Source organism: Notothenia rossii (assembly GCF_949606895.1).
Source record: "Notothenia rossii genome assembly, chromosome: 7".
Taxonomy (NCBI): Eukaryota; Metazoa; Chordata; class Actinopteri; order Perciformes; family Nototheniidae; genus Notothenia; species Notothenia rossii.
Genome location: NC_136905.1, coordinates 24340056 through 24362735, shown reverse-complemented (window position 1 = coordinate 24362735; position 22680 = coordinate 24340056). Strand labels below are relative to the sequence as shown.

The 22680-nt window shown below is 44.6% G+C and overlaps 1 pseudogene across 1 annotated transcript; it reads left to right on the top strand.

The window, feature by feature from the left end:
- Positions 1-20771: 20771 nt before the first annotated feature.
- On the top strand, positions 20772-21809 carry LOC307046352 (putative nuclease HARBI1; annotated as a pseudogene). The gene has a single exon. The product of its transcript is annotated as a putative nuclease HARBI1 (transcript).
- Positions 21810-22680: the final 871 nt, after the last annotated feature.

Here is a 22680-nt window from a genome sequence, read left to right as displayed (position 1 = left end):
ATGATGTTATGAATGAGAGCACTGCCTGTAGCAAGATGGCGGCCATGTGACAACGTCGGTCTCCATTGGCCAGCAGCGCGGGTGAGTCATCTAGTGTTTATATATATCTATGGTTACAACAATCTACACAGTGATATCATAGGGATTTCAGGCAGCAGGTAGTTGAAGGTTAAGTACCTAAATGCACTTTGTAGGCAGTTGTAGCCACTTTTCTATGGTTACAACTGCCTAGTGGAACAACAAAGTTTTATTTTCTGTTTGTTTAAATGTATCTTTGTCTATCACACTTTGCTTCTGTAGATCTCCCATTTGACTTTATTGTGAGCTTGTGTTTTCAAAAAGTAAATTGAGCATGTCTTATGACTGAACAGACTGAACAGTCTCATAGGATATTGGACTCTCTTAAAACCCAGGTAGGTGCAGAATAGGTTTCTCAAAAATAAAGCAATCAGGAATAATATACAGTTTATAAATATATATAGACACAGACATATATGCATATACATACATGTGTCCAATGCAATGCACATATTTTTACTATTATACTATAATATACTTACTTCTTATTTCTACTTGTTTAATATATATGTTTATTTTGAAATTGGAAATAACCAAGATATTCTAAGATTATAAGATATTCTTGGAAATTAAAAGAGAATCCATAAAACAGCTGGCGTTTGGATTCTGGTTATGGCCGACCGGCTATTTGGAATGGAATGCAGCCCATCCACGGCAGACAGCCCAAAACTATAGGTTACTTACGTAACCCCAGTTCTCAGAGTAACATGAAGTGAGATGTCTCACTATGGGATGCGCCTCATCGCGGAGCAAACAGAAGCATCAATCTCATTACGCCAATCCTGATTGGCTGGTGATCTTGACGTCAGCGTCAGGGAATCCACCCCCTATAAGTAGCTTGCGCTACGCCGCATGCGTCATTCAAAATAAGCACCTCTTCTCGCTTCACCATAGCAAGGAGGGCCGTCTGGTGAGACGTCTCACTTCATGTTACTCTGAGAACTGGGGTTACGTAAGTAACCTATAGTTCTCATTCGTAACACTCCGTTCGATGTCTCACTATGGGATATTGTAGCTCCCGTATTGCCAGACGAGCTTATCTCCAAAGGCACCAAGACCAACCAGAACTTAACAGTTAGAGCTCTAACTCAGCAGGGAGCCCAGCACTGCATGAGCCACACTGGGAGCAGAGACGTCTAATCTGTAAAAGCGGACAAAAGTGAGCGGCGAGGACCAGCTCGCCGCTGCACAAATGTCTTGAATGGAAACACCCTTGAACAAAGCCCAGGATGTAGCCAGACCACGAGTAGAGTGAGCACGCAAACCCGGAGGTGCCTGCAAACCCTGACTCGTATAGGCCTAAGCAATCGCTTCCACAATCCAGTGGGAGAGCCGTTGCTTAGTAACGGGCTTGCCCTTGTGAGGTTTAGCCCAGGATACAAAGAGTTGGTCATTACGACGAAACTCTTTTGACCTATCCATATAGGTGCGTAAAGCGCGAACTGGATCCAGCAAATTCGGCTGCTGTTCCCCGGAGGGACACAGCGGCGGAGGAAATGCCACAATGTCAATTGAGGTACACAAACCAACCACCTTAGGTATAAAGGCAGGGTTGGGCTTCAGCAACACCCTCGTTTGCCCTGGGGAAAACTGAGTGCATGAAGGATGTACAGATAGCGCATGAATGTCACTGACTCTCTTGGCTGATGCCAGAGCCAGTAACAGCACTGTCTTTAGTGACAGGTGCTTCATATGAGCTTCTTCCAGAGGTTCAAATGGGGTTCGAGTGAGCCCATCTAAAACCACTGTCAAGTCCCATAAGGGCACCAGTGACCTGGAGACAGGGAGGAGCCTGCGAGCTCCCTTCATAAAACGGCAGACCAGAGGATGCTGGCTGGCCGTCTTACCCTCAAAGCCCACATGGCATGCAGCAATAGCAGCCAAGTACACTTTGATCGTGGAGAAAGCTCTGTGTTTTTCAATCAGGTCCTGTAAAAAATGATAAAATCACTCCAACAGGACACTGAAAAGAGGTGTGCCCTTTTTGAAGGCACCCTTCCTCAAACACCCTCCACTTACAGTCATAAAGAGACCTGGTGGAGGAGGCTCTCACACTCTGAATAGTGTTTATCACCTTCTGCGGGAGACCCACTGTACTCAGATTGTACCACTCACGGGCCAGGTCCATAGGGCCAAGCGCTCCGGGTGTGGGTGAAAGATCGTCCCCTCCGCCTGAGACAGTATGTCTCTGCGCAGGGGGAGCTGCCACGGCTGGACGATCTCCGCCAGCCAGTACATTGCAGGCCAGTGCGGAGCTATCAGGACCATTGCATGGCGCTGTTCCCTCACTCTGGCCAGAGTTTGGGGTATCAGCGCCAGGGGTGAAAATGCGTACAGGAGGACCGGAGGCCAATTGTGCGCGAGCGCGTCCACGCCTAACGGTGCGTTTTGATCGCGCATTGAAAAGAAAAGCTGACAGTGAGCATTTTCTTTTGATGCGAACAGATCTACCGCGACTCGGCCGTAACGCACCCACAGCTGGCTCACAACCATTGGATGTAGAGTCCAGTCTGCATATAGTGGTGCACCTCTGGACAGTAAGTCTGCACCGAGGTTCAATACCCCTGGTACGTGTGTCGCTCTCAGAGAGAGGAGACGGCCGCAGCTCCACAAGATCAGTTTGCGTGCCAGCATGTGTAACTGGAGAGAGCGCAAACCCCCTTGTCGGTTCATATACGATATTGCGGTCGTATTGTCCGTCCTCACGAGGACATGGTGTCCTCTGAGAAAAGCCAGAAAGCGTTTTAGGGTGAGGAACACTGCTAAAAGCTCCAGGTAATTTATGTGCGCCCGCTGGAGGACTCTGCTCCAGAGACCCCTCACCGGGCGACCCTCGTAAATACCTCCCCAGCCTGTCAGACATGCGTCCGTGGTGACCACCTTCCGTGAAAGGACAGTCCCCATCGATACGCCCCGTAGTAGAAAAGTCGGGTGTAGCCAGCGGCGCAGTGCCATTACGCATCTCGCCGTAACCATCACTCTCCACGCGCCATGACACGCGGGGTTTAGTTTTAGAGCGGCTACCCAGCGCTGAAACTCCCTCATGTGTAAGCGTCCCAGTCGTACGACCAGGATGGCTGACGCCATGAGCCCCAATAACCGCAGGCATGATCTGAAGAGAACATGTTTGCGCAGCTGGAAATGAGCGAGACAAGCTCTGAAAGCTTTCACTACAGGGCACCGAGTTTAGGCGTAAACCCAGGAAGAGTACAGTCTGTGCTGGGCACAGCCTGCTCTTTTCTATGTTTATTATGAAAACCAGGTTGAGCAGGTGCTTTACGAGGATATGTGTCTGCGTAATAGCCTCCTGCTCCGACTGTGTGAGGAGCAGCCAGTCGTCTAGGTAGGTTGCCAGGCGAATACCCTGTTGTCTCAACGGGGCTATCGCGGCTTCCGTACATCGTACAAACACTCTTGGACTGAGAGAAAGCCCGAAGGGAAGTACTCTGTATTCGTAACAGACACCCTGAAATGCGAACCCCAGATATTTCCTGCGTGGGTAATATACTGGGATATGGAAATACGCATCTTTCAGGTCGACTGATGTAAACCAGTCGTTTTGTCGCACGAGACGCAACAGAGATGTGTGAGTGAGCATTCTGAATTTGTATCTTTTTAGATACGAGTTCAGAGCCCTCAAATCTAGTATTGGCCGAATTCCGTTCCCTCCCCGTTTGGGAACGAGGAAATACTTGGAATAAAAGCTGCTCTGACTCCGCTCGGCGGGCATTATAGATATAGCCTTCTTTTCTAGAAGCGAGAGGATCTCTCTTTCTAGAATGTGGGCTGACTCCCCTCGGGGCTGTGAATACAGAACACCCGAGAAGCGAGGGGGGGGGGACAGCGAATTGGAGTCTGTAGCCCCGTGTAACTGTCTTGAACACCCAAGCAGACGTTGTGAGTATCTTCCACTGTTCGCTCCTTAGAGCCAGCGGAGATGTCACGTCTTTTGCCCTCTGAGTCTCTATTTGTTGTGTTATGGGGCCCTCTAGTGTCTGAACACGGTGGTACCCCGATTTGACAGTCCCCACCGACACTGCGCATGCGCGTGACGGAGGTGCCTTCACAACCCCAGCCGGCACTGCGCCTGCACGTGACGGTGGTAGCCTCACAGCCCCAGTCGTCACTGCGCATGCACGTGGCGGCGGTGCCTTCACAGACCCGTTCATTGTCCGCCTTTTGAGAGAGGCCGTAGCTGCTCTCAGAAGGGGAACAAATGGCGGGCTGTTTATTGTTTTTATTGTTTTTATTGTTTTCTCTTTCATTTTGAGCTGCGCCCTCAGCCTGAGGCCTGGATGCGTCAGCGGAAAATGCTTTATCCGAGAAAACAGAACAATATTGTTACATGTGTTTTGGTGCACTTGAGGATGGCGTTGACGCATCTCTCGAGGCAGCGGGAACACATCTGGAGCTGGGGAACCTTCCAGCTCCGTCACCGAGGGAAGAAGAGGAGGCTGTCAGGCCGCCAGCTTCTTCTTCCTCGACTGCTGGCCGAAATTCCGGGTTGGGCTGCAGCCGGAACCGGAGATTTTCTGGGCCAACTCGCCCTCGTCTCCTGCCTGGGCTGGGGACTCGGGGCGGGCTGTGACCTCTGCTGTTTTGGTACTTCAAACCGAGCAGCTGAGGTAGCTTGGGCGAAGGACTCCCGCTGTGGAGGCAGCGGCTGGACCCTTCGAGGAAGACAGAGGTGGAGGGCCTCGTCTTCCTTCTTCTTGGACTCGCATCTCTTCTGCATAGAAGCGAGCGCAGATCCAAAAATCCCCTCGGGAACGATGGGCATGTCCAGCACATCCTCTCTTTCCCGGTCTGGGAGGCTGGTGAGGTTGAGCCATCTAGCTCTTTCCTGCACCACCATAATTCCCATTGCCTTTCCCGTGGCCTGGACGGCGCAGCGTGGAACGCGGAGACAGATGTCCATGATATCGGCTATCCCGTCCAGTACTGCCGGTCCAGGATTACTTGACAGATCCTCGCAGAGCTCCGCTTGGTAAGCGGTTAGCAGCAAGGAAATGTTCAAAGCCCTGGCAGACAATGCTGCGGCTCTGTATGGCTGCGGCTCTGTATGGTCAGTCATGGTTGACTGGAACCGGTCTGCCTTTGCCGGCAGCGTGGGGTTCCTGCTCGGTGTAGTCGCCATCCTCGGGAGGAGGTGAGCTGCCACCAGCGGTTCCATCGGCGGTATGCGGAGCAGGTCTAGGGAAGAGGCACCCTGGATTGGGGCCTTGATGCTGAAGGGCCGGTCTCTCCATGAGACCGACACCTCATCCAACATCTCCGGGAAGACCGGCAGGAGTTGCCTCTTTGTCCTCGTTGCTTGGGGCAAATGTTTCCCCTCTTAACGGGACCTGGAGGTCTCCTTGGCCATTTCGGGCCATGGGATGTCTAGTCTGGCTGAGGCACGCTGACACACGGCCTGCAGGTCCATACTCAGACAGGGTGAAGCTGGTGTGCTATCGCCCGGGAGAGCAGCCATCGCTCCCGGCGTTGCAGCCTGAGCCGATGACATGAAGACGTTGTCTTCCTGCTCATCAGAGTCGGACAGGAGGAATCCAGAGGTTTCATCCTCTTCGTCCTCCGTATAGTCCAACTCCAGGACATCTTCTGCGGGCGAGACCATGGTGAGGTCCAGCCGGGGGCCCCAGCTTGGTATAGCGTGGGGCCCCGCTCGCACGTCCCTCGCTGCCACCGAGTCCCAGCCTGACCCGGCGCGGGACTCCGGTTCTACAGCTGCCACTACTGATGAGCCCCAGACCGACACAGTGCGGGGCTCCATCTCTGTGGCGGACGCCCCCGTGTCCTGATTTCCGTCCGGTAAATCAGAGGACATGAGGGAGTCCTGACCCGACAAGCTAGCTTGGCGAGCTAACCGTCAGCGGAGGCTCTTCACTGTGAAACGGGCACAATGCCCACATGAGCCGGGGTTGTCGATAGCCTCCTGGGCATGTTGCAGCCCGAGGCAGGACGAGCAGACCTGGTGTGCGTCTGTGTCCGAAATCGTCAACCCCCAGCCGCAGAGCTGAGCCTCCAATTCCCTGGCTCCTCTGGTGTGAGGGAGAGACGTGTCCATCTTGTTCGCCATTATGGCGACGTGGGAAGGACGCGCTCGTAGCAGGTGCGTTGCTGAGAAAAGAGAATCACAACCTGTCGTTAATCCGGAGAAAAAGCGACGGTGTAGATTTTATTCTCAAAGAATATTAACTGGTGTTTTAATACCTTTTTTATCTTCTACTCCTCTGGTGTGAGAGAGAAAAAGAAAAAACGTCCTCGCTACCGTGGTGTCGGTGTTGCTAGCTTGAAAAAATCAAAACCTTATCTTTATTTCCGAAGAAAAAACGGCGAGGTCGATTTGCAATACTAACTGGTGTGTTAGTATTAACAGTCTTCTTACAGAAGTATATATAGAAGTAGCCGGCGAGCGCCCGTCGACCGAAGTTAGCTTGGATAGCTTGGTTCCGTCTGTGGACTGTGTGAGCTAGCCCGGCTACCAATATAGAGATGTGCTCTGAAGCGAGAAGAGGTGTTTGAATGAGGCATGCGGCATAGCGCAAGCTACTTATAGGGGGTGGATTCCCTGACGCTGACGTCAAGATCACCAGCCAATCAGAATTGGCGTAATGAGATTGATGCTTCTGTTTGCTCCGCGATGAGGCGCATCCCATAGTGAGACATCAAACGGAGTGTTACGAATGAGAACAGTAATCGAACGCGTCACGGCTGACGGTGGCTGAGGATCATGGGTAATTGATCTGATTGGCAGATTCAAATGCAAGTGCGTTGCCTCTGTCTGTTGATGATAGAATTATGGCGCCTTCAAAGAGAAAGCATTTATCAGGTGCTTCGAAACGGAAAATTAAAAAGAAACAAGACGAAAATACAGCACGAGAGTCAAGTATGTGTGAGCATTTAAAACTATTTTGAATTGAAATAATTCTACATGTAGCCTACACTACAAGTAGTCTAGTTGCTTAATCCGTAAGTCCCGTCTCTCGGCACTACAACAGCTAAATTAGCTAACTTTAGCTAAATTAGCTATGTTAGTTCCCTTGTTATGCAGTGTATAACCGGTCCGCAGCTTTGTGAACATTCAATTCGATAAGATTTTCGACGTTAGTCAACTGAAGTCGACTCAAAGCGGCCAAAAATAGCGGGCTTTTAGATCGCTAACATTGTTAGCATAAGTCAATGGAGTTTAACATAGCGGAAATTAGCATCGCGGCTATCGGACATGTTCTGACCGATGAAGATGATGCTTCTGTTGCTAGCTAGTTAAGTAATGTAACCACAGTTGGTCTATGTCTTCTGATGTTAGTAACTATGTAGGCTAACATTAGTTAGGCTATGTGTTGTGGACTAATGGATTCAAGTTAGTTCACATTTGAGTTGTTATTGCCCCTGCTGACAATTGTGTGTAGGCCTATGTGTAGCCGAATTTCACATTTTGCTCTCCAATGTATGTTATTTTAATGTTGTCATTTAATTTCACTATAATTTTATTTGTCACATGTCAATTTATTCAGCTTAGTTACTTATTCAGTTTTTTTTATTACTGGTAGGCCTACTGCTAATTGCACTAAGCGTATTTTTGTATATAGGCTACCTATGTATTTACGACTTACAAAATTGAGGGTTGTAGCTTTGTGTCAGTACATATTTCAGGGTTTTTCTCTGCCTTTTGTTCATCTAAATTCTAATACTCATAGGCGACTACAACTCCTGCCGATGCCGAGGCCCCAGCAGGTAAAAAAAGTATAGGGGGGCTTCTCTGCCGGATATGGAAGCCCCTCTTTCGTTTTTTACCTGCTGGGCCCAGAGTGAAATGCTTTTGCGAGCACACACTAGAGGGGAACAGGCAACACCAGTATCATTTTGGTAAAGTTTTGACTATCCTGGATAAAGATATAGGGGGGGTTCCAAATCCGGCAGCACCTGCTCTGCCGGATATGGAAGCCCTTCTTTAATTTTGTACTTGGTGGGCCCAGAGAAAAATGATTTTGTGAGCACACACTAGAGGGAAAGAGCCAAAACCAGTGTGATTTTGGTGACGGTGTGACTGTCCTGGACAAAATTGTAGGGGGGGTGCCATATCTGGCAGGAGAAATACCTGCTCTGCTGAACATGTTATGTAAAGAACAGTGCAGATCTTCCCTATTGACACCAGGATGAACCTAGTCTAAAATAAGGAACATTAATAGTGTGATATAGGCACAGATATAAGATCAATAAAACACTTTATTTTAGGGCACCTTTCAAAACATTCAATGTCACTTTAAAATAAAAAATAAAATATGAGTGGCATTACAATACAAAAATGTGTTGAGCAGGAAACCACAGAGGAAAATTACGTTCAAAAGGAGCAATTAAAGTGAGTGAAGCCAGTTTGATCAAATTATCTTTTAGGCTTGATTGAAAAGAACACATTGTCTGACATTATCATATATGTTATATCATTACTGTAATGTAATTGCTTACTATTCGTGTTTATCAAGTATCAGTAGTGCTGGGGGGAAACTATTATTTTGAAAACGATTATTTTGAAAACGATTATTTTGAAAACGATTAATCGGGCGATTATTTCATCGATTAGTCGACTAATCTAACGAATATTTTTCTGTTGTTCGATTTATAAAAAACATAATGTATCCCAAATAAATACCAAAAAACATTACTTCATTCATGACAACTGCGCACCAGCTTACGTGCAGCCCTGGCCTGGACATTGCTTGGCTCCGTTAGTTGACATACATTGAGAACATTGATACTATAAGCTGACTAACGTTAGTCTAATGTTATGTTTGACTCGTAAACGACCACAACATGAGTTAGCTCTCTGTGCAGTTTGGTCGTTCCGGGTTAGTAGCGGCTAGATAGCGGTTTTCTGCAGACGTAAACTAGCTACCATTCCATCCAACATTAAATGCTGACAAACGTTAACTAATACACAGCTGGCGCCGCTAGTTAGGTAGCTAACATTAACTACTAACCAACCAAGCACGAACAAACCGCACGGAGAGCTAAGATAGTTAGCACTACCGAAGTGCACAGAACTCAAGCTGCACAACACACTAGGGCTGTTCCTATTTATGAATATGCTTTTATTTTGAAGGAGAGGTAGCGCTGTTGACAGGAAGTTGTTGTTGCTATGGGAACAACGTGACGGAGATTAACGGAGAAAAGTAATATCTACATATAAAGATGGAGAAAGTAAACGATAAAGTTTATGGTTAAGTGTTAGCACCCCCCGAACAAGCTCTTACGTTGATATTGGAGATTTCAATCAATTCAATTTGAAACACCTAGGGCGAGATGTTTTTGTTTGGGGGCTTTTTGCAGGGCTTCGTGCGCAATCCTGTGAGGAGGAGGTGGTAGCCGTTTCAGTCTCCATAGTGTTTAAAGTGCGATTGCGATCTGCTTGTTGTTGTTTTGGGTGACCCACGTGTGTGTGGCGATGCGTCGACGAGGAAACATGTCGTCGACGATATTTTGAAGTCTACAGCACTATAAGTATCAGACACTTAAACAACAGAGAAGGTTTTTAAAAAATAGGACTATACTGACAAATGACACCTTATCCTTTCATTGTCATAGTTCTGTAGGAAGGAGGAACATAACAGAGTGGGACTACACTTAAAAACGGAAGTTTGTTCCAATACGAAGATTGTGTCCTTAAAACGAGCCACCTCGCAATTGTATGCACATTATTTATTCAGCGTTTGCTGTTTAATCTGATGGGAAATATATCATTCAAAAGAGAGAAAAAAGCGTATTGACCTAGACGAACGCTCAATACAGGTGATGACGTCACCTTTAAGCGTCCCCGTGAACAGGGCTTCAATCTACAGCAAGCCTTCAACCTACGGCACAACACCGGCGTTAGCTACAGTTAATGTTAGCCAGCGCCGTATAGACTGTATAGATGTATAGTAGCTTTGATAGCTGTCCATACCTTCAGACAGCCTAAAAGTAAAACACAAGTTGTTTATTCACAGCCCAAACGCTCAACGAGATGACTGGATCAGTCATGACAACTTGTGATCAGCTCCGATTAAATTGTGATATCAATTATGTAGCTAACCTCCAGGGAGCACGTTTATTTTATGAAATACCTGTATCCCTCTCATCACAACAAGACTCTACACTGTGCAGGAAAAACAATTACATAAATGAAAATAACCTTGATGCATGGGAATTAAACACACAAACTATCTTCCGTGGCTATACTGATATGTCACAGTAACGGTCAACCACAGAAAAGTAAGTCCAGCGGGGCACAAGTTGAATACATATAATACGGTAGTTCTATTATGCCTTTAGCCTATACGTTTAACCCATAAGAACCCGGACCCATTTCTACTTTTGGGGAAATTAAGGGGAACGTCATTTAGTCTAAATAGACTTAAAGATATAATAGAACTACCGTATTATATATATTCAACTTGTGCCCCGCTGTCTGAAGGTATGGACAGCTATCAAAGCTACTATACATCACATTAAGAACGATGAACAAATGAAAGTCGGACACAAAAATATAATTTAAATGATTTATTGAAGTTTGCAATGTTTTGAACAGGCATCCACACAGTCACCTACTTTGTAATGTTCGATACCTCCCTGTAAGCATCACGATATCGGCCTCTCACCCACAACCTCACATACGAGTACTGAATGTGCAGCAAAGTGATCTTAGGAAGGCAGATATAGCAAAAGATGAACGTGAACGACAAACGAGGCGATCGACATGTTTCATTCCTGGTAAGTCAACAATGGGTCCTCAATGTACACGCCCCGGATTCCTATGACGAAAATAATAGAATGTCGCCAGTTGTCATGACTCAACTTATACTGCAACACCGGGAAGCTTTTAGCCGCTTGTCACGGAACTACGTTCATCTAAGGAGGTATGTGTAGCGCGCTACAACCGGTTTAAATGGCCATAGGAATTAAGTTGTGTGCACACATAAGGGCGTAATTCCAATGCATTGGTTGTGAAAGGGATGAACAATAAGCGCTTGCATTGTACTGATTGATTTGTGACAATCCGTTTGACTTTAAGACATTCAAATATGGAGGAGCGCGCTGCGGACGTTCAAGCATCTGACAGCGCGTCAGCTTCTGGCAAGCTGGATAGCGTGGCCAGCTGTAGTGATGCGCAAAGCAATAAGCGAGTAGTTCAACTCTCTGCCAAAAACTTCAGAGGTTGCAAAATGGCAGAAAGGCTAAGCTAAATAAAGCTAGCAAATTAAGAACAAATATAAAAGATTTGATGTTAAATGGTGAACATGCTAAGGTTCAAAATGCTCTTGATGGTTATATTGAATTGTGTGTTGAAGCCAGGTCTATGCATTACACTTTAATGGGTTTATTGCCACATGATGAAAGGGAAAGACATGAAACATGGTTTAAAGCCAAAATGATGTTCAATGATGAATGTATTGTCCAAATCAAGGTGTGGGTTGGTCAAAGTACTGGTAATAATAATGATGAAATCAATCCTGAGGACAGTGTTTCTAATGTTGGTAAATGTTCAAACAAAAGTGACAGCAGTACAAAGTCAAGTACAACTTCATCTGCACAAATTATAGCAGCAGCAGAAAGGGCTGCAATTGTTGCTCGCATGGCAGGTTTAACTGAGAGGAATGCACTGGAGGAACAGGAACTACAATTAAAGCTGCAATTAAAGCGGAGAAAGGAACAGCTTGATTTGGAAACTGAGCTAGCTGTATCTACTGCTAGGCTAGCAGTTTTACAGGGTTCACATTCACGACGTTCCTCTCTTGCACCAACAAATGGAATGAACTCATACCTGGAAAAGAAAAAAAGGAAACTGGCATCGTTAACCACTTAACCCCCTGGCAAAGGAGTATGATTCCACATCATGGAAAATATCCTCCAGCAAACCAACAAAGATGGACAAAGCAAGCTGAAAGGCAGTTTGCATTTAAGGAAGATGCTTATGTACAAAATCAACATTATCTGGGAACATCACATGGGTTGATAACTGGTGAATCAACTGCATGGGAAAGTCAACAGGAAAATCACCATCAGCAAATCAATCGAATTCCACCTGAAGGTTTATTCACGATAATGCAAAAGCAAAATGAAATAACAGCTGCACTGGTTCACCAGCAACGTTTACTGTCTCTACCAGCAAGAGACATTCCTATATTTGGAGACCTGTTTCAGTAAAAGGCTTTCATTAAAGCATTTGAACAAGGAGTGGAAAACAAAGCCAGCAAAGCCGACTGCTTGTACTATTTAGAACAGTTCACAAAAGGACAGCCACAGGAACTGGTTCGTAGCTGACAGCACATGGCTCCAGAACGTGGCTACATTGTGGCAAAGGGTCTTTTGCAAGAACATTTTGGGAATGATCGCTGCTGCTTACATAGGAAAGGCTTTAGCTTGGCCAACAATAACAAAGGCAGAAGACATTAAAGCACTACAAGCCTATGCTTTTATTTCTTCGTGGATGTGCTAATGTGATGGAAGAACTTCAGTACATGCAGGAGTTGGATATGCCCTCCAATATGAAAATGGTTGTCTTCAAGTTGCCATACAAACTAAGGGAACAATGGAGAAACAAAGCTCATAACATCATGGAAGCCTCAAGCAACAGAGCTCATTTCATTGACTTGGTCAAATTCATTGAGAGACATGTACGAGTCCTTTCTGATCCGATCTTTGGAGACATCGAGGATTCAGGAAATAAATCAGTTGCTATAAAATCTTCCAACATGTTTCAGCCACAATCAAAGAACAGAATGAAAGGAAATAGTTTTACCGCTACAGTATTCTCAATGAGTGAGGTCGGAATTAAAATGACAATTAACTCAAAACCACAGGAGAGTTTGGTGTGTCATTGTTGTGATCACAACACTCACCTTTTGGACAGATGTACAGTAAGCAGTTTAGCAAAAGGAAGCACAGAGACAAAATTCAATATCTGAAGGAGAAAGGAATTTGCTTTGGATGCTTGTGTATTGGACACATTAGCCGGGACTGTAAACAACGCTTGATCTGTGAGGTTTGTGAAAAGCAACATCCTACTGCGCTCCACATAAATACATCTAATATGGAATTGGGACAAACCTCTAAATCACAAACCCCCCCTCAGACATGTGGACGTACTGTGGCCGGAAATGATGGCTGCATTCTTTCAATTATTCCAGTGCAGGTCAAGTCCACAAAGGGAAGTGAGATTATACAGACCTATGCATTTTTAGATCCTGGAAGCACAGCCACATTCTGCTCAGAAGATCTCATGCACAGATTAAACATCACAGGAAAAATAACTAATTTTCTTTTGAAGACTATGGGACAGAAAAATGTTGTTCCAGCTTACTCCTTATTTGGGATGGAGGTATCTGGTCTTGAGGAAAATAACTTTTATCCTCTTCCAGAAGTCCTCACACAGAAGCAAATGCCAGTAACCAAAGAAAACATTGCTACAGCCGCAGATGTGAATAGGTGGAATAATTTGTCAAAAGTTCATATCCCCAGCATAAATGCCAATGTTGACATGTTGATTGGAACCAATGCTCCCAAGATTTTGGAACCTTGGGAAATTGTCAACAGTTGTGGAAATGGCCCATACGCTATAAGAACAGTGTTGGGATGGGTCATCAATTAGACCCTCTAGAAAAACGTGGGCTAAAATCCTTGATTATGCGATTAAACATGCGGGGGTTTTATGTGATTTTATGCGGTGAAACTGCGTCAAGTTGCGAAATATGCGGAAAGTTGCGAAATATGCTAAATATGCGGAAACAAATTATCGATTTTTTTTTAAATATTGGACTGTATTTATTCTCTCTTACACACAACCTGCCACTAACGTTAAACCCCTTTACTATTCAATTAAACACATTCAATGTTTATTTATTGTAAAAGCAACTGGGCTATTTTAATCTCACACACACACACACACACACACCCCCCACACACACACACACACACTTCTCCGCCTCATTCTGTTTTCATTTACTCGTTATCTGCAGCTTCAATCTTGTAGGCTACTCACCTCGTTTCTTGTAGCCCTCGAAAGGGTTTTGGAGGTTGATGCCTCGTGAAAGTGAGTTGTTTGGCTATCTTGTCCGCAGCAGCAGAAAGCATTTTCGAATGTTTGAATGAATCAAAGTGGGTCGTCACCGTCGATTTTCTCTTATGCTCCAACACACAGTTGCACGGGGTGCAGAATAGTTTCCCCCCACTTTTTCTCCGGTCTTTAGTAGAAATGTTTGTCGGTAAATGAGATGGATTGGTTATTTTCATCTTGGTGTTTTCTCTATCGTGTGAGCTCCACACGTTCACTCTATACAGTGTTGTTTACATTCTGTGATGCGCGAGCTTATGACGTCACGTCAAGAAGAGTTAACTTTTTTTTTTTCTCAACTTTGTGTGGAAAAATGCGTGGATTATGCGGCCTTTTGATAAATATGCGGCCTTTTAGAAATCTGCGCCATTTTGCTGATTATGCGGTAAATTCTGCGATCGCAGAATCGCGTTTTCTGGAGGGTCTAATCAATGGTCCTTTACATGGAAGCAGCAATGGCAGTGATGTTGACATGGAGCTTTCTTCTGTTGTGGTGAATAGGATTTCTATATCCAAATTGGAGCTCATGCTTAGCAGTCAGTATAATCATGACTTTAATGAAAAGCCCTCAGAGGAAAAAGAGATGGAAATCATGAATACATCTGCAACACTACAGGACAACAGGTACAGCCTGAAGTTGCCCCTTAAGACACCTGACGTCCTTCTTCCAAACAACTTTTCAGTGGCAAAGCAAAGGCTACTTGGATTGAGGAAAAGATTTGTGAGTAACCCAATGTTGCATAAGGAATATGCCAGCTTTCTGAATGGAGTGATTGAAAAGGGTTATGCTAAACAGGTACCAACACAGCAGCACTGTGGCAGTGGAAAATTATGGTACATCCCACACCAGTGTTTACCATCCACGAAAAGGTTCTCTCTGAGTGGTGTTTGATTGTGGTGCCACATTTAAAGGAACATCATTAAACGATGTACTTTATCAAGGTCCCAATCTCACCAGTTCACTGCTTGGAGTTCTCACTCGTTTCAGGCAGGAACCTGTGGCATTCATGGGCGACATACGGGCTATGTTTCTCCAGGTCAAAGTCATAGAAGAAGACTGAGATTTCCTTTGTTTTCTCTGGTGGCCAGAGGCAGACTTCACCAGAGAGATCCAGGAATACAGAATGACGGTGCGTCTGTTTGGGGCTGTCTCTTCTCCAGTGTTGTGCTAGTTACTGAAAATCAGTAACTAGTTACAATACTAGTTACTTCATTTCAAAAGTAACTCAGTTACTTTACTGATTACTTACACCAAAAAGTAATGCGTTACTGTGAAAAGTAACGTTTTAGTTACTTAAAAAAAGGGCTCCCAAAACAAAAAAACTCCCATTAATGCCCTTATAGCCTTCATTTAAGTACTGTTACTGCATTGGAGAATAATACAATCTGTTGATCAACTTGACATGCATTCGCATCACTGAACTCTGCTAAGCAATGTGGTCTATACAAACACAAAGATATGTTTCAAAGTGCCAATTTATCGTCGTCAGAGAGCGATTCCGGTTGATACATGGCAAAGGCTTTCACAAAGTTAGAGCCGTTATCAGTAACCGTGGAGATAACTTTTGTTGACACTCCATACAAAGAGTGAATGTGGTCAATCTCACTAGCAATAAGATCGTACATGTGCCTACCCTTTATCCTTTTACAGGCCAACGCAGCTTTCTGGCGTTGTAAAGTGGTGGGGTTTATCCAGTGAGATGTTATCCCGACGAAGCTTCTGTTGTGGACAGACCAAATGTCTGCGGTGGTCGAGATGTATTCCAGCCCCTCAAATGTTTTCTTTAGCTCGCTATCCATTTTGGTATATTCTTTCTCCAGGTAGTTGGAAAACGTTTTGCGTCTCATATGCCGTGTGCCGCCCGGACATGGTATCATGCTTACTAGCTCCCTGAAAGCGGGTGACTCCACTGTAGAAATAGCCTGCATGTGTTCAACAACATACCGTGCAATGGCTTTATCCACTTTCACCTGACTAGCAGTCCCTCGGTTGAAATCCAGCCGCTGTTGCTTGGGTGGAGGTGGGGTGGCGTCGGATAGCTCTGGGTCTGTGGTCTTAACTAATAGCTTCGTCCCAGCATGTTGTTTTTGCAGATGTTTTAACAGATTGGAATTGCTGTTTTGAGCAGTAGATAGGATCTTTGACCCGCCAAGACACAACTTACACTTAACTAACACATTCTTTTCTTTATGCTCGAGAAAAGTAAAATAGTGAGCATATCTTCATGCGGAGAAACTCGACTTGTGCTCCGCCGTCGCCATGATAGTATTGTTAGTAGGCTAACTAAACACAAACACGCCCACAAAGCGTCTCCGCATGTGACACAGGAAGTATCTAAGTACATTTACTCAAGTACTGTTCTTAAGTACAGTTCTCATCTCTGTTCGCCTCGCTGTTGGCGCCGCTCACCAACGTCTGGGAGCCGAGACTATATAAAAAAAATAACGGAGTAACGCACCATGTAGTAACGGTAACTGAGTTACTGAATTTAAAAAATAACGCGTTCGAGTACTAGTTACTGTCAAAAATAACGGCGTTAGTCCCAACACTGCTCTTCTCCCAGTTGAGCTAGCTATGTGCTAAAGAAAACTGCTGAGACTGTTGAAGCGGTTAAGCGAAACTTCTATGTGGATGACTGTTTGATGGGTTTGGGCTCAGAGAAGGCAGCTATACAAATGATTGAAGATCTTAATGCTCTCTGTAAAAGAGGAGGTTTTCTGCTGGAAAAATGGATCAGCAATAGTCGGGCAGTTTTGCAGACAATCGCAGAAGGCTAAAGAGCTTAAGGACCTGGATCTGGATAGAGACAATCTTCCTCTTGAGAGAGCTTTGGGACTACTCTGGTGCGTCGAGTCAGATTCCTTTAAGTTTAAGATGGAAGTGAAAGAGCAGGCTCTAACCACCAGACGTGGCATGCTATCCACAACAAGCTCGGTGTATGATCCTTTGGGTATTTTGGCACCAGTCACTTTGCCAGCCAAGATAATGCAACAAGAGCTTTGCAGGAGAAGCTGTGGATGGGATGATGCCATGCCACCAGATATCGTACAACAGTGGAGACAGTGGTTGGAGGACATTAAGTTGTTGGCATCACTCAAAGTGGACAGATGTATGAAGCCAAAAGACTTCGGTGAACCCATACACTCTCAACTACATCACTTTGCTGATGCCAGTGAAAATGGCTACGGGACTGTAACTTACATCAGGCTACTGAACTGCAAAGGCGATGTTCATGTTGCTTTCCTATTAAGAAAGGCTAGAGTTACACCCATAAAAATGGTGACCATTCCACGACTGGAACGAACAGCAGCTGTTCTGGCTGCCAGAGTGGATATGATGTTAAAATCAGAGCTTCAACTTCATTTGGATGAGTCTGTTTTGGACAGACAGTACTTCAGTTCTGAAGTACATTAACAACGAGGACAAGCGTTTCCACACATTTGTGGCAAATAGGATCACAACCATAAGAGAGGTTTCAAGACTATGTCAATGGAAGCATGTAGGAACCAAAGACAACCCAGCTGATGCTGCATCCAGAGGAATGAAGATCCCTGACTTTCTGAAGAGCCGCAGTTGGCTTGAGGCTCCCACGTTTCTTGTAAAATCTGAAGAGGAATGGCCTACATATTATGGCAGTGATGTCATATTGGATTTGGTTGACCCAGAAGTCAGAAAAGATACCTCGGTTAATATCATAGTCAATGAATCACTTGATGCAACAGACCAGCTCATGACTTACTTCTCAGACTGGAAAAGGCTCCAAGTGTCGATGGCCTGGTTCCTCAGGCTGAAGACAATTCTGTTGGAGTTGAGTCGTAAAAGAAAGGATTTGAATCCCTCTGCACAAGCTGGTCAAGTGAAAAGACTGAAACCCAGAGTCAACCCGGAGAGTCACATCTTGACACCTAAAGATCTCTTGGAAGCAGAGTCGGCTATAATACGCCACGTTCAGCAGCATAGGTTTACTATGTTTAGTACAGGAAGTGTAGGATGTGCATTTCTATGTATTGAAAAATGATTTTCACATTTGGCTCCTTAATTGTTTTCAATTGATCCCTGTAACAAACACGGGATTACAAGCAAAGCAAAGGTATTGTGTAAAATTTCGGTAATATCGTGTGGTGAATATGGAAAGAAGCAAGTAAAATGGAAACCAGTAAAAGTGAAAATAAATGGACTGTTTCGAACTGGAAACTTTGTTTCTTACCTTTATTCGGCAGCAAACTTGTGTGCGTCAATTACACCCACAAAGCGGATCCTCAGAGGCTTAAAGCGTTGGCTTAGCCTCTACACCCTTTATATATATATAGTCTATGGATGCAACATACACATTAATGCCGCAGGATAATAGTAAAACACTGCAAGGGAACATTTTATTGCACCAGGAGCTATCTTGGGACTTTTACTGCAACAACGTTGACTTGCCTGTGAATAAAAAATAAACCATAGTGTTGGTGATCTACAGTGTTCTCATTTTTCTTTGAACAGCAAGACCGCTAACACCTTATTTCACAATCACACTCCCTGTAATTGACATAATTAATAGATAGTTTAGCTTCTCACGATCATTTGCTGTGGCCCACTGATATTAACGATCGTAACTAAAAGGCTGCCTGCCAAACGTAAACATTCAGCCACGTGACTTGCAAACTCTCGCGAGAGTTTTACACTAGACGGATCCTTTCTAGCCATAACCCTCCGGGACTTGACCCGGAAATCGATCAAGACACGCCATTTTGAAGGACGTCCCAATAGCTGAAATGCACACTTAGGCCCAAACCCAAACCACTCCCTCGACCCTACCCCTCCATGACGGAGTGAACTCCGTCTGTAGCCACACTCGTAGCTCAAATGAATACAGCAGCAAGCTTTGGGACGGCCTCCCCTCTCTCCGGCAGAAACAGGAAATGCCGTAACTGTATGTAACAACGGTTTCAAATCAGCATCTCTTTGACAAAATATGTAAATTAATAACTCAAATAAAACTCCAAACATATTTCATTGTGTTCATTTTTTGTAAAGCTCTTTTAGTTTTAAACCTGATGTTTATAAGCTTCTTAGTTTTTGCAACAGTCTGTAAATATACACAACTTTATAATAAAATGCACACATTTACCTTTTTCTAGACTAAACACAGGTAAGTTAAAAACATAATGAGGTTATCATGGATAATATCCAGGGCCCAGGAGTTCAAAACTTTTAATCTCAATCAGATCCGATCAGATTTTGAAATCCCATTTTTTGTGATCCAGAATCAGACAAGTCGGCCAAATTTTGTCCCTGGAGTTCAAAGCAATTCAGGATAGGATCAGCCTGATCCAGATTACGATTTTTCAAGATGACTAGATCCTGAATATCAGTGCTTTAATCCTACCGATCGCCATCTAGTGGACATGAAAAATAATAAAAAGAAGACAAGAGAACACATTGCAGAGACATCTATAATGTTTAATTATATTTTTAAATACATAAAGGACATCAAATCATAATGAAATTGTACTTTTAAAAAAAACTCCCACTAGGGTAACAACAATAAAACTTTCATTCAAAGGCAGCTGGATCATCCAGGCGTGCTTTGAGGAGCTGAATTCTCAGTGAGGTTTCAGTTTGCTGAAGCCGGCACAGCTGTAGTTGTTCTTGGGCCAGACGGATCTGAATCTCTGCCCTCTCCGTTTCACGGCTCAGCAGTGTCTCATAGGCATCATCCCTCTGCTCTGGTTGTCTGGTCCGCTTGAATTTTCTCTTTCGAGGTGGCTCTTGCAGGGTGTCATCATCAGGCCTGGCTGAAGGTCCAGCTGCGGCATCCACATGGGTCAGGAGGACCTCGTCTTCGTGTGTCACATCAGGTGCATTGACGACCTGAAATGAAAGTTCATCAATATACTTTATACCCCTTAATAAGATGATCACAAGCATGCAAGCTCCTGGAAAATTGTAGTACTAGGATGCTATATAAGAAATATAGCCATTGTAGTACTATGAAAATAGCTATTATACAAGATAATAATTGTAGTTCAATAGGGACAAGGATAAAATCACACATACCTGCGACTCACCATCCAGTAAAACGTTTGGTATTCCCTGTAAAGATTGTGACTGCTGACCACCAATGATATCCAGTACCACATCCGTGTATTGTCCCCTTTTATAGGCTTTGTTACCCGTCTGTGGGTTTTTAGCCTGGCTGTGGTCTTTGGTAGCTTGCGGCTTCAAATTCTTCCACCTCAACCTCACTTGGTCCACCGTCCTCTTGTGTCCAGATCCTGTGGCATTCACATTGTCTGTCACCTCCATCCATATTCCGCTCTTCACTTTAGTTGCTCCACCCTCTCTTTTAAAGCTACCAACTATGGAGTCATAATTGTGTCTTACACTCTGCAGCAGTGCATGGGTCTCAGCAGAGGTAAAATTAGGCCCCTTTTTGTCCATCTTTCCAACTCAATGGTTTGGTCAGGTCAGCAATTAGTTTTATAGGACTGGCCTTGCTATTAATTACATAATGAACCACAGGCCTTAACCAATCTGGAAATGCATTCCAGGTGTGTATTTGCAATTTCAGAGACTGATGTAGGCCTACTGACTGAAATAACAGTCAGAACAGTCATGGCAGGGATTGTTCACATCTTCCATGCTGGAAGGAGAGGTTACCGCCAAAGGGTCCACACTGAGCGCCCCAAACCTCTCCAACATTACACAACAGAAGACCTGTACAATCGTTTTCGATTTGGACTTGATGACATCAACTACATTGCTGATCTGGTCAGGCCACAACTGCATTGCAGAACCTTGCGGAGTCATGCTCTGACTGTAGAGGAACAGGTCCTCATTACCCTGCGCTTTTACGCATGTGGAACATTCTATCAGGTCATAGCTGACAGCATGGGAGTCCACAGGACAACAGTGGGTGAAGTGGTGACAGCTGTGTCTGATGCCCTGGCTCACCTACTGGATCACTTTGTGACTTTTCCCAATGATGGCCAGATTGCCAAAGTGAAGTAGCTATTTTTTCTTCTGGGAGACATGCCCAACACCATTGGGGTGATCGACTGCACCCATGTACATATTCAAGCACCTCCTCAGAGGGAGTGGGAATATGTCAACAGGAAAGGGAGGCACAGCATCAATGTGCAACTTGTGGGAGATGCTGACCTTGCCATCACCAACTGTGTTGTGAGATGGCCTGGGTCAGTCCATGATGCACAAATCTTCAGAGAGAGCCGGTTGTTCACTGAATTTCAAACCAACAGGCCGGATGGAGTTATATTAGGCGACAGTGCTTACCCACTCCTACCATGGGTGATGACACCTTTTCCCACGCCCAACACTCCCTCACAGATGCGTTACAACAACGCCCATGGAAGAACAAGGTGTGCCATTGAGCGCTTGAATGGAGTACTGAGGAGGCGTTTTGCATGCCTGAACTATCTGAGATTGGAACCCCAACGACCATGCTGCATAACAGTAGCTTGTATTGTGCTACACAATATCGCTGTCCATCGCAGAGTCCCCCTCTCTGACATCGATGATCCCCCAGAGCCCCTCACACCTGCTGATGATCAAGGCCCACCTATGGATTTCCCTCTAAATGACAGACTGAGTGGTGGTGCAATGCGAGATGCTATTGTCCGCAATTACTTTTGAAAGGTGATGACAGATGATGGACTTTTTTTTTGTTGAAGATATTTTTACTTTAATCGAAATTACATTTGTGATTGACAATCTTTGCTGTGATACTTTTATGAGCATAAACATTTATGTCATCAACATTTGGTTGAAAACAAAATAGGCCACCACAAACGTGAGCAAAAATGGAAAAAATAAAATGTATTTCCCATGAAGGCTAAAAATTGTGTATTATTTCAGTTTACAAACGTTGCCATCTTATTTAAATTGAAACATATTTTAAAATAAATTGTACAGTACATTTTGCTCTGGTAATCCACTGGAAATCCACCCCTCTGGTGGGATCAGGATAATCCAGTTTTTTAGCATCAAACTGATCCCAATCCTGTGTTGTTCGTTTGAACTACCCATTTTGAAGATTTGATCCAGATTAAAGCTTGGATTGGATTTCCTGATCTGATCGGATATCAAAGTGATCCTAATCCTGTTTTTTGGTTTTGAACTCCCCAAAATCCAAATCTGATCAGATAGGGATTAAAAGTTTTGAACTCCTGGGCCCAGGATATAAAATAAAATAAGATAAGATCCAGGCTAATGTCCCGCAGCGGCTGCCTCTCTGGTGGACTCCGGTACTGCACATTACTCACGAGACATTTTCAAAAAAGAATGTAATTAAAAAAAAATTGTGAAACATCCGGGGCTTTTCAGAAAACATCCGGGGCTTGAGCCCAAGTAGCCACCTCCTAGCGCCGCCACTTATTTCAAACCAATGCTTTAAATGTACAGATATGATCATAACAGTTAATGAAAAGTACATTTAAGTGTAGCATTGCCCTTTGAAGCTGTATAACTGTAAAGACAATTAATGGCTGTATCATCCACAGGATTT